Source organism: Sitodiplosis mosellana, unplaced genomic scaffold (genome assembly GCF_009176505.1).
Source record: "Sitodiplosis mosellana isolate CC-2019 unplaced genomic scaffold, AAFC_SMos_1.0 Smas_scaffold_2557, whole genome shotgun sequence".
NCBI classification, from domain to species: domain Eukaryota; kingdom Metazoa; phylum Arthropoda; class Insecta; order Diptera; family Cecidomyiidae; genus Sitodiplosis; species Sitodiplosis mosellana.
The window spans coordinates 2003-12935 of NW_022597799.1; the positions used below are offsets into that span (position 1 = coordinate 2003).

The following is a 10933-nucleotide window of genomic DNA, read 5'->3' on the forward strand; positions in this document are numbered from 1 at the left end:
GTGCCCGATATGTTTCGGTTTGGTGTTTTTTTTTCGAAATTGTTTTTTTCAACATGGTTTCCTCATACTAATAAGTGCTATAACACGATGGCCGACCATGATCGTCTTTTCATCTCCGTTCCATGGTCTTTAATATGATACTTATATTGACTATTCATATGAGAAAATGGTGTTATCTCAACAAAATCCGTCGCACAGAAAGCAGTTGTGCAGCCGTGCTGTTTGCACTTCGGCGTTGTTCGCTTATACATCGCCCATTCATCGTGTTTCATACGAACGAAATCAGTACACAGACATGTGTGTGTGTGTATGCGCCGAACGCTCAAAGCCGAGTTCCATACGACGCACGGAAGATTTATTTATTTATTTTTCTGCACCATAAGATGCAGAGAATGAAAACATAGGCAAAATTTGCATGGCTACAGTGATGAAATGAGTTGCTATGGAACGTTCGGGCCATAAGAAACACGATGAACGAGCGATGTATGAGCGAACATCTCCGAAGTGCAAATAGAACGGCTGCACTACTGCTTTGTGTACGGTTTTGTTGAGTAAGTCGTGTTAACATGACCATGATGGACCGAGATGGTGTCCATGTTCATCTCCGTTCCAAGGCCTTTCATATGATACTCATATTGACTATTCATATGTGAAAATGGTGTTAAGTCGTGTTAACATGACCATGATGGACTGAGATGGTGTTCATGTTCATCTCTGTTCCAAGGCCGTTCATATGATACTCATATTGACTATTCATATAAGAAAATGGTGTTAAGTCGTGTTAACTGTTAACATGACCATGATGGACCGAGATGGTGTTCATGTTCATCTATGTTCCAAGGCCTTTCATATGATACTCATATTGACTATTCATATGTGAAAATGATGCTAAGTCGTGTTAACATGACCATGATGGACCGAGAATGTGTTCATGTTCATCTCTGTTCCAAGGCCTTTCATAATTATTTATTTATTTACACCGCCAAAAACTGGCTGAATATTTTGGTTTGCAGGAAAACGACTCCAAGATGTTTTAATGTTAGTACAGATACTGTCAAACAGAGAATAACCGATTATTTTAGATGAATTAGAACTTGGAGAAACTAAAGAAATAATGTTGACATTATAAATATTGTAAATATGCAACCAAATATTTATACCAAATAAACCCTCTCTGACGAAGAAACGCTGTATGGTGCAGAATAATAATAATAATAAGAGTCTTGAAAAACCTGATCTTTTCGTGTTTGTACAATATAAGGTATTTTCATACAATAGATAGTTATGGCAGTCTTTCTCGATTTGAATTTAGGGTTTGGTCTATAAAATTTAACACAAAGAAACCCAACCGATACAAGGAAATGAGTAGTAAGCCGAACTGTCGATGGTTCAAGATAATCTAACAACGCGTTTGAGAAAAGATAGACTAACTGGAGCGTTAAACATATTATTGTCGGCCTTAACACTATGATTGTTCTTGGGGCACCCAGGGCCCCCAGCGAACTTTAAAGTTGAATAAAAGTACTAAGCAGTGTATAAACCAACCGGAGTTAAGTCGCATTGTATAGATTGAACATTTCTCTACACGAATGAAAAAAAACATATGCATATGTGTGAGTATGTGTAAAATACAGCCTGCCGCAAAACATGTTACGCTGTTGTTCTTGGGGGACTCCAGGGCCCCATGGCTATTTTATATTATAACTGGACTATGATAAGAGATATCGACTTGGTGTCTGTAGCAGTGTTGTAGACTAGTTTATGTACTACAACTTCGCCTTAGACATCAAGTCGTTATCTCTTATCAGTTACGCGAAAAAACGCGAAAAACGCGTTTTTTCGCGTGCAATATTTGTCATGGGTGTTGAATTTCATTCAACGCCACTAAGCTATAGACATCTCTCTCCGGCTATACGGCAAACAACAGAACCAACACTGAACATGAAAATGACATGTTCAATTGTGTTTGTTTCGTAAGTTTCAACTTTGCCGCTACGAGAGGTCGTTTTTGTCGTTTCTTGTTGTTATTTTACATGTAAAATCAATGGTATTAGACGAGGATGATATTTGTTGCAACAAAATCATAGCAAACCTCGAGTATTACAACTTTGCTTCAGACACTAATTTGTTATCTCTTATAACAGTCCAGATTTCATATGAAATAATATAGGGCCCTGAAGTCCCCCAAGAACAGTAATATGTTGCAAATATGAAGAACAGTCATAGTGTTAATGACTGCAAAAGTCTTCTTTCAATTTATCAGAGAAGTGATATATTGAAGAAAAGTTTTACGTCTAGTCTAACAAGTCCCTGTTGGTAGATATAAATTTACAATTTAGTAGAGACCGAAAGACATAAAAAAGTATTCTGATTTTCGCAAATACATTGACACCAACGGTAGTTTCCATTATAAAGTAATAAAAGGTCAAATCTAATCACCATCTCAGAGGATGACTATATCACAGTCAATGTTGCCACTTATTTTAAAGTTTGAGTAAAAATCACAGATAAATATGATTATTTCTATACATTTCGTAGGGATATAAGATAACAATTTGTCAGTATTTAATATTGAATTTTTGGTTTTGTTCGCTGCGTACCGACGAGATGAAATTTTCACGGCTGGTTGAGTTATTGAATTGTTCAGCCACTTTGTTTGCAAACTTGCATATTTGAGGCATTTGAGCTCTGATTTGTTTGTCCATGAGCTTATCTTTAATCTTTAGGTAGTCTGTGTGCCTTAACCTACGTACGCTCTCTCCAATTGCGATGTCATTGCGTACATTGGGACAATTTGCGATCCCATTCACGATGTCGTACATGAATAAAATAGATGCATTCACTCTCCTACGCTCCAACGATGTCATGTTCAACGCCTCAATTCGCTTGTTGTAGTCGGTGATACTATAGCCGTTGGCCGCCGTACTGTACTCTCTTCGGGCGAACTGGGCGAACTGGGCGAACTTTCTCAACACGCTCTCAATTTTGTCGATATGCACGGTATAAGTTGGTAGCCATACAACATTGCAGTACTCAAGATGAGACTGAACCAGTGCGTAGTATAGTGTTTTGAGCGTTTGAACGTCGGTTATGTCGTAACAAAATCTTTTGATGAATCCCAAGGCTGCTGTAGCACTCGAAGTGATCGCGTCAATGTGCTTTATAAAGCTTTGCTTTTGGTCGATGATGACGCCGAGATCTTTGTGGTCCAGTACACGCTTGAAGGTAAAATCACCGTATTTGTAATTAGGGTCGATGATGTCCTTCGTTTTTGTGGTGATTGTAAGGACGGCACATTTGTCAAGGTTCAGGTGCAAATTGTTTACGTCGCTTCAAACCTTCAGTTTGTCGATGGCTCGCTGTAACACTTCCGCATCCGTGCTCGAGTTGATGATTTTGGCGATTTTTACATCATCGGCGAACAAAGAAATGAACACGTCGTCCATTTCGTCCACTATGTCGTTGATGAACAACAGGAATAGTGTGGGTCCGAGATGACTACCCTGTGGTACGCCAGATGATACGTTGAATTCGTTCGAATCGCTGCTCCCATACACGAATTGAGTTCGGTTCGACAGGTATGATTCGATCCAAGCAAGAAGATTGTCTGGCAGGTTGAACGATGTGAGTTTCAGAATCAATCGCTTGTGGTTAACTCTGTCAAACGTTTTACTGAAGTCTGTATAGAGAACGTCCACTTGCGCATCGGAATTTATGCCTCTCTGGGCATAGTAGGTAGATTCGGTGAGATTAGATGCAGTGGATCTGGACTTCATGAAGCCGTGTTGCTTTTTGGTGATTTTGTCCTGTACCAGAGACAAAAGTTTGAAGTTCACCAAATGCTCGAAGAACTTCGCCACAGTTTGGAGCTTAGCAATGCAACGATAGTTTTCAATTTTCGATCTCGCCCCCTTTTTGAAAATGGGTGACACACTCGAGCGTTTCCATTTGTCAGGAAAATGGCCAGTTGACAATGATTCATTGAAAATCTCGGTGAGTGGAGCCGCCAAATGACTTGCACAGTTTTTCAGTATCAACGGGTGCATACCGTTGGGACCCGTACCTTTCTTTGTGTTCACGGCTTGTAGCTCTTCAAGCACGAAATTGATGTCGAGCTGGAAATCCTCAGTTTGGTGTGACTCAACGGTAGGCGATTGTTGAACGCCTTGAGTCGTTGAGTCATCGTAGTTGCTACTGAAGAAATTAGCAAACAGGTTCAGTTTAGTTTGCTGTGCGCACATCACCAAATTGCATGACTTTTGGTTTGTTATAGGTGCTCTTATTTGAATTGACATATTGCCAAAATCTCGATGCGTCATGCTTGAGCGAGGATTTCATTTTCTCCACGTATGTGTTATAGAGTTCGTTTTAGCAAATTATTATAATTTTGTCATTATAAATCGTATTTGAAATGGTTTGAGATAGTTAAACGAAAAAATTAAAAAAAATGAAAAAAAATATTTTGCACTTTTAGAAGGGCGCGTGAATTTTAAGAGCCTATCGTGGCCACTATTGACGAAAAAATGATATTCGTTGTAAAATTTTGATTTTGAAAATGTTCAAAATCGGCAAAATATTTTCATTCTCACACATATAATTGTCCAGAGATTAAATATTTCTCAAGTTGAATTTGGCAGTGATAGAAATAAATGATGATGCTGTTGAAAGGAATGAATTGAAGAATGAACATTCAAATTGAAACTCGATAGTAACTTTATTGAAACTTTCTTTGGTTATAAAAAAGTTATATTTTGGTTATATGACAGTATGCGATTTATGAGCATGGCTATTGCAACGATATAATAACATAACTAAAATCGAATTATAACCGAATTATAACCAATTTATTACAAATAAGCCCCGCCTCGCGGCTAAACAGCTTACAATACGGTTATTGTAACGTTAAAAAGATCGGCTTGCAACACCTTTGGAGTTGTATTTAAGTTATAGTAACCCATTTGCAACCGAGAAAAAGGGGAAATTCGCTACTCGAGAAATGGTATTAAATCGTGTTAACATGACCATGATGGGCCGAGATGGTCCCAAAAAAAACCCCTACGGACTTCCGCCAACCAAGACCGTTCCAACGATGTGTAGCACATGCAAATCGGACAACCCGTTCGCCCACAAAATGCGGCATAATATTTTGTCTGAAAAAACATGACTAAGTACTAAATTGTGAAAAACCTTTACTTTTGGGTATTTTTACGGTTTTCAACATTTACTAGATTTTAGTACATTTTTAGTACTTTTAGAACATGGTATGCAAAGGTCTTGAGGAGTACTAAAGCCACAGACACTATTGCTCTACTAGTCGTTGAGAAGTTATAGGACTTCAAAAATTTTGCAAAAAAATTACAAAAAATCGGAAAAAATTGAAAAATTCCAATGTAAAACCTCTTCTTATGCCCAAATATGTTCAGTCGCATTGAAATTTCTCGAAAACTGCCAGGAAAAACGAAAAAAAAAATGTCGTGAAAAATTTTAAAAATCGAAAAAAGTCCAAAAAATAGGTAAATTCCTGACGGTTTTTGCGCCAGATCATCACGGAGGACGGTAGTCCGACAAGTGACGCTTCATAGACTGTGCATTTCAAGCCAAATATCATAATGCCAGTTTTTGCGTCACGAGTATATATAGAGTAAGTATGCTATTTTCTCAGGACACTATTTGGGCCCCGGCATGTTAGGTACCGTTGGAAAGGTCTTGGCCCAAAAAGTCGGAAACAACATATCCTCATTGCCTAAAGTGTGGTCTAGGCAAAAATATAGCGGTTGGAAAATTTCGCTAAATTTTCAAATCTATACCCATATCTTACGAAGGGGGTACCCAGGGGGTGGTCTGAGGTGTCCAAGAGAAGCTGCTCCTCGCCACCTTTCCAACGCCGGTCCAAGCGCTCCGATTAGTCTAAAAACAAAAAAGTTATGGGTATTGGCAGTTTGATCTTGATTTTCTATGAAAGTATTGATTTGGATGTGCGTTCGTTCGTTTGTCCGTACCTTCTTCGGTTTCCGATGCGCATATGCCTTAGTTGTAGCTAGTGTCGAGACACGTTGAAATCCGTCCTCAGATTGTCATTTGCATTACAGGAGAGCTGGCTATGGCTTCACTAGCCTGCATTTATACGATTTTTTCAAGTATTTATTTCGCACACTAGATCAACTCAGACACCCATCGAGTAAAGTCAGCTCGTAATTATTTGAGAAGACCTTCAAAAAGTTCCATACATACATGCCAATGTTTATGTGATATAAAAGAAAAAAGTCGATTTTTATGAAAAATCGACCCCCTTAAATTTCACACCAAACGCGATTTCTCAAAAATCAGCCCTACAATGTTTTACCAAAAACTGAGCGTTTGTAGCCGGCAACCATACCAACAAAATGGCATATGCCATATATCCGGGAAAATTCGTATTTCGAAGTTCTGGGCATAGGCATTTCATCAATGAACGGAATTTGTACGAAGAGTCGCATTCTACTATGAAATTGCTGCCAAAAATACGCATCTACTGGCTGAAAAAGGCTCACGAATGACCATATCCGCTCAATTTTCGACGAACAATCTATTAAAAGTGGTCACACTGCGATCTGAGGCCATTTCATGGTCGAAAAATAGGTCGGATTGAAGTGAATTTTTCAACTTGCTCTATTTTCACTGAAAATGACATTTTTGTTCGGAAAACACGTGAAATACACCTCTGACGTCCTTTTGGTCTTAGAAAACTGCTATTTTTTCGTGAAAATAATGGGAGTCCACGAACACTTGAGTATCCATTTCGTTGTCATTTTGGTCTTAAATCGGCATTTTGGCATCTGAATGTATGGAATTGAACTTTTTTTCGGGGGATACATAAAAAATGCACTTTCCAGAGCTTTGATGGTTGGAAATTAATATGTTTCAATGAAGTAATGGGTCTAAAATTACTTCAAAACTCTTTTAATGGATATTTTGAAATTTAATCACATTTTACAATGTCCAATAAGGGGAAAATGGGACTTTTTTAATGAAAGTGGACATTTGCTATTTACAAAACTTGCGAAATGTGGATGCAAATGTTTTACCCGAAAAATTACAATTTCCCAATGATAGGACCTTAAAATAGACATATTTCTGGCAAAAGTGTATTTTTTCCGAGAATAATTGCCTTACAAAAGTAGTGATATCAGATGAAAAACCTCTAGACGATGTAGTGAATTCAACTGCGACATCGGCCCATTGGGCAATAAATCAATTCAATAAGAACAAACGACGGACAACAACATATTTTTAGTTGTAATTCAATATTCTTTAATGAGACTTCTCTGATTTACGGTTGACATAGAAGTGATTAAGCGAATGAAAGACTTGAAGCATGAAAGGTAGAACACGAGTGAAAGTAAGAATGTCTTGAGTGTGTTAGTTTAAAAGTATGAATGAGCTAAAATGAGTGGTATGGTAATGAGTAATTATTGTATGAGTTATGAATATGAGCAGTTATCACCTCAACGAGGTTAAAATGGAGTGACGCTCCTGTGCGTGGATTTACCACTCAAAATGACTGATATCATTTTGAGTGACGCTTGGACGCTGTATTACCTCTGGGTACGAAGTTCAAAAGTGTTTTTCGCATTCACTATTGTGAAAATTTACTCACAATAAGGAAAAATATCTTGCGTCACGACTTTTGATTTTAGATCAAGTTTTCAAGCGTTTTGTCGTCTAAAATGGAGCCGCCCCACAAAACGACAAAATTTGACAAAAATCAAACTTTGGCGAGTTTGTGCTCACAACCAGTTGAAGCACCAACTCTGAGACTTTGCATACGGTCAGCACAAACTCCAAATTTTATGAAAACCACCCCAGGACAACAACATTCGGCCTCTGAGATGGAGCCGCCCTGCAAAAAAAATTTTTTCTTCAAATTTTCAACTTTGCCGAGTTTGTGCTCGCAACCAGTTGAAGCACAAACTCTGAGGTTTTGCATAGCGTCAGCACAAACTCCAAATTTCACGAAAATGATCTCAGAACAACAATTTTCCAACATGGGGGGGCCAGCCACATTTACCTATTTTTGACGTGAAAATAGGTTTGAGCTGTTTCAAATGGGAGGCTGATTTCAAATCAGTTACTAAAAATTTTTTTTGTATTTTTTACGTCAAAAATCAATGAAAAACTAAATTTTTTATCCGTCCGTCCGTCCGTTCAGAGTCGCCAGAAATGTTGTTGAAAAAAATTTCTAGCGGCTCTGAACGGACTGACGGACAAAAAAAATTTCAAGAGCCCTGGACGGACGGACGGACGGGCTAAAAAGACGGACAGTCCGTCCGTTTGACACCTTTAGATTCGGTGTCATCCCAACGATCACAACGATATACAAGAAAATTCGGAGGAAAAACTTCTTCAGAATCAATTGTGCCGTCAAGGCGGGTCTCACAAAGCATAAATATTGCTGAATCAGAGGCTAAGACTTCAGCATTGAATTGCATCGTCCAATATCTTGTGCAGAGCAAGTTCACTTTCTCAGTGATTGTCTTTCCATGGAATACGTTCTCAAAACGGATTCAAAGTAAACAAAATAATGCAACACCAAATCACATTAGCAAATGAGTAGAGTCCGGTCTAAATGTCCAAAAACCGAAGAAAAAAAATTCGGACTTCGGAATGTCCGAATTTTTTTCGGACGGACAATGGTATTTGTTCGAACTTCATCCAATTTTCTTTTGAATTTTTTTTGGGCTTGAATATATTTTGGCTTTGAATTTTTTTCGCACGTCCGAACTTATTTATTGGTTTTCGGACGGACGGACACCCGGACATTGATTTTTGTCCGTGTCCTTTGACACCTCTACAAATGAGTCGGTTGTGTTGTAGTAATTTAAGAGAAGTGTCAGCTCTGCGTTTCGTCCCAAAATCACGCCTCATGTGAAACCAATGAAATTGGATCCAATTTCTTTTAAGATGTTTGTTCACAGTTTTCAATGGAAACCGAAATTATTATTATTATTCTGCGAAATATGTTTAACTTTTCTGGACAATTATCTTTTGTGTGATTTTGAGTGATTTTACGAAATTCTACTGTTTTCGAAACAGACAGTTTTTTCGCTTCGAGAAGTGTGAGTTGTGTTAACATCATTTGATACAAAATTCTTTTTTATTTAATTTGAAATCTATGATTTTTCTTTATAAGGTTATGAAAAACACCCTAATACATATAATTTTTTTTTTCAAGCAATCCTTAATAATACAATGATAATTACGATGAATTTAATGCCCAATAAAACAGAGTGGAACTTTGTGACTCATACAAATGTTGGTGTTCATCTTTATTACTAAATTACAAGAGTGCAAAAATATTTTTTTGACGTCATTGATAAAACATTTATTCTACTGGGCATACGACCATGTCCGTGCAAGATCAGGCTTCTAAAATGATTAACAACAGCAGTCCACACCATGAAAACATTTTTTCGGTGCACCGATCGGTTACGATTGTTACACCTCAACGATCCAATTCATTGGATTATCTGAACTTTGAAGAAAAACGTCAACTAATTGCTTCAACGTTATCACTCTCAGAAATATTGCAGTGTGGTCCGGCAGCAGCAGCCGCACATGCAGCTAAAGAAATAGCTGAAAGTACTGTTATTGGTAAGTGTATATAATATTCAGTAAAAAATGTCTAACAATAAAATATGTAAGATTTACTGCTCCACATATCGACCATTCCACTCGAAATCATTCAAGAATTGGATCGACCATCTCTGAAATGACTAAAAAATTATGGAGTCTCATTTGTGATATTTATTTATTTATTTACACCGCTAAAAATCTGACTGAATATTCAGTTTTGCAGAAAAATGACTCCAAGAGTCATGAAAAACTTGATCTTTTGTTTTTATACAATTGAGTTTGGTTTGATTTTTACGTAGATTGACAAGAGTAACTACATTCCATTATGAATAAATAACAGGTCAAAAACAATCACCAACTCAATGGATGGCTATATCACAGTCATTATAAAAACTCACTGCAGTGAAAAATCGGCCAGTTTATTGTCGTGTAGACAAATACGGATTCTCCCGAAACTGCTGTACCACTGTTCGCCGTTGTAAAACTACTAAGGACAGAATCAACGTTATCCCCATCATTGCAACTACTAAATCATCGTCACTATCCATTTTCGTTTTTTGACAAAAAAAATCCTTAATTATCATCAAAATAATCAATTTACGTTGAAGAGCAACTAAATTTTATCTTTTCTTAACTTGATTGTCATTTACAATGCGGAGAAACGTCAAATTTGTTTTGCTCAAGAGGATTGTGAGCAGACAGTTTTTCGCATGTATAAACCAACCATGCAAATAAATTGAATACAAATTTCTTGCATGTCTAAACCGACCATGCAAAAAAAATTAGCATTCACCTCAAAACAAATTTGCATGCAAAAATTTTTGCGCGAGAATTTTTTTCGCATGGTGAACTGTAAACTAAGCTTGAAGAGCTATAAGCCATAAACACCAAGAAAGGTACGGGTCCCGATGGTATGCATCGGTTGATACTAAAGAATTGTACGAGTCATTTGGCGGCTCCACTCACCGAGATCTTCAATGAATCATTGTCGACTGGCCATTTCCCTGACAAATGGAAGCGCTCGAGTGTATCACCCATCTCCAAAAAAGCGACACTGCGCCTTCTTGACAGTTCTCATATAAATGAGCCCAGAAGCGCCAACTGGTGCAAGAACATGTAATAGAACCGTTGTATACCAATAGTATTAAAAGTTTAAACGAAATACTGTTATTGACTGTTTTGAATAGTAGCTCTTTCACATAAAAACATAAAAATCTGCTTGCATTACACTGATATCTCTCTTATTCCATTGATATTTTTTCCAAATGAGAAAAAAAAATATTTCAAGCTTCAATTGCACAGCATATCACTATTTATTTAT

General features: G+C 37.4%; 1 long non-coding RNA gene across 1 annotated transcript; it reads left to right on the forward strand.

Annotated features, from left to right (window-relative positions):
* The first annotated feature begins 8408 nt into the window (after positions 1-8408).
* On the forward strand, positions 8409-9634 carry LOC129571469 (uncharacterized). The gene is made up of 2 exons (XR_008688285.1): positions 8409-9095; positions 9212-9634. It is a non-coding gene; the product is annotated as an uncharacterized LOC129571469 (long non-coding RNA).
* The last annotated feature ends 1299 nt before the right edge of the window (positions 9635-10933 follow it).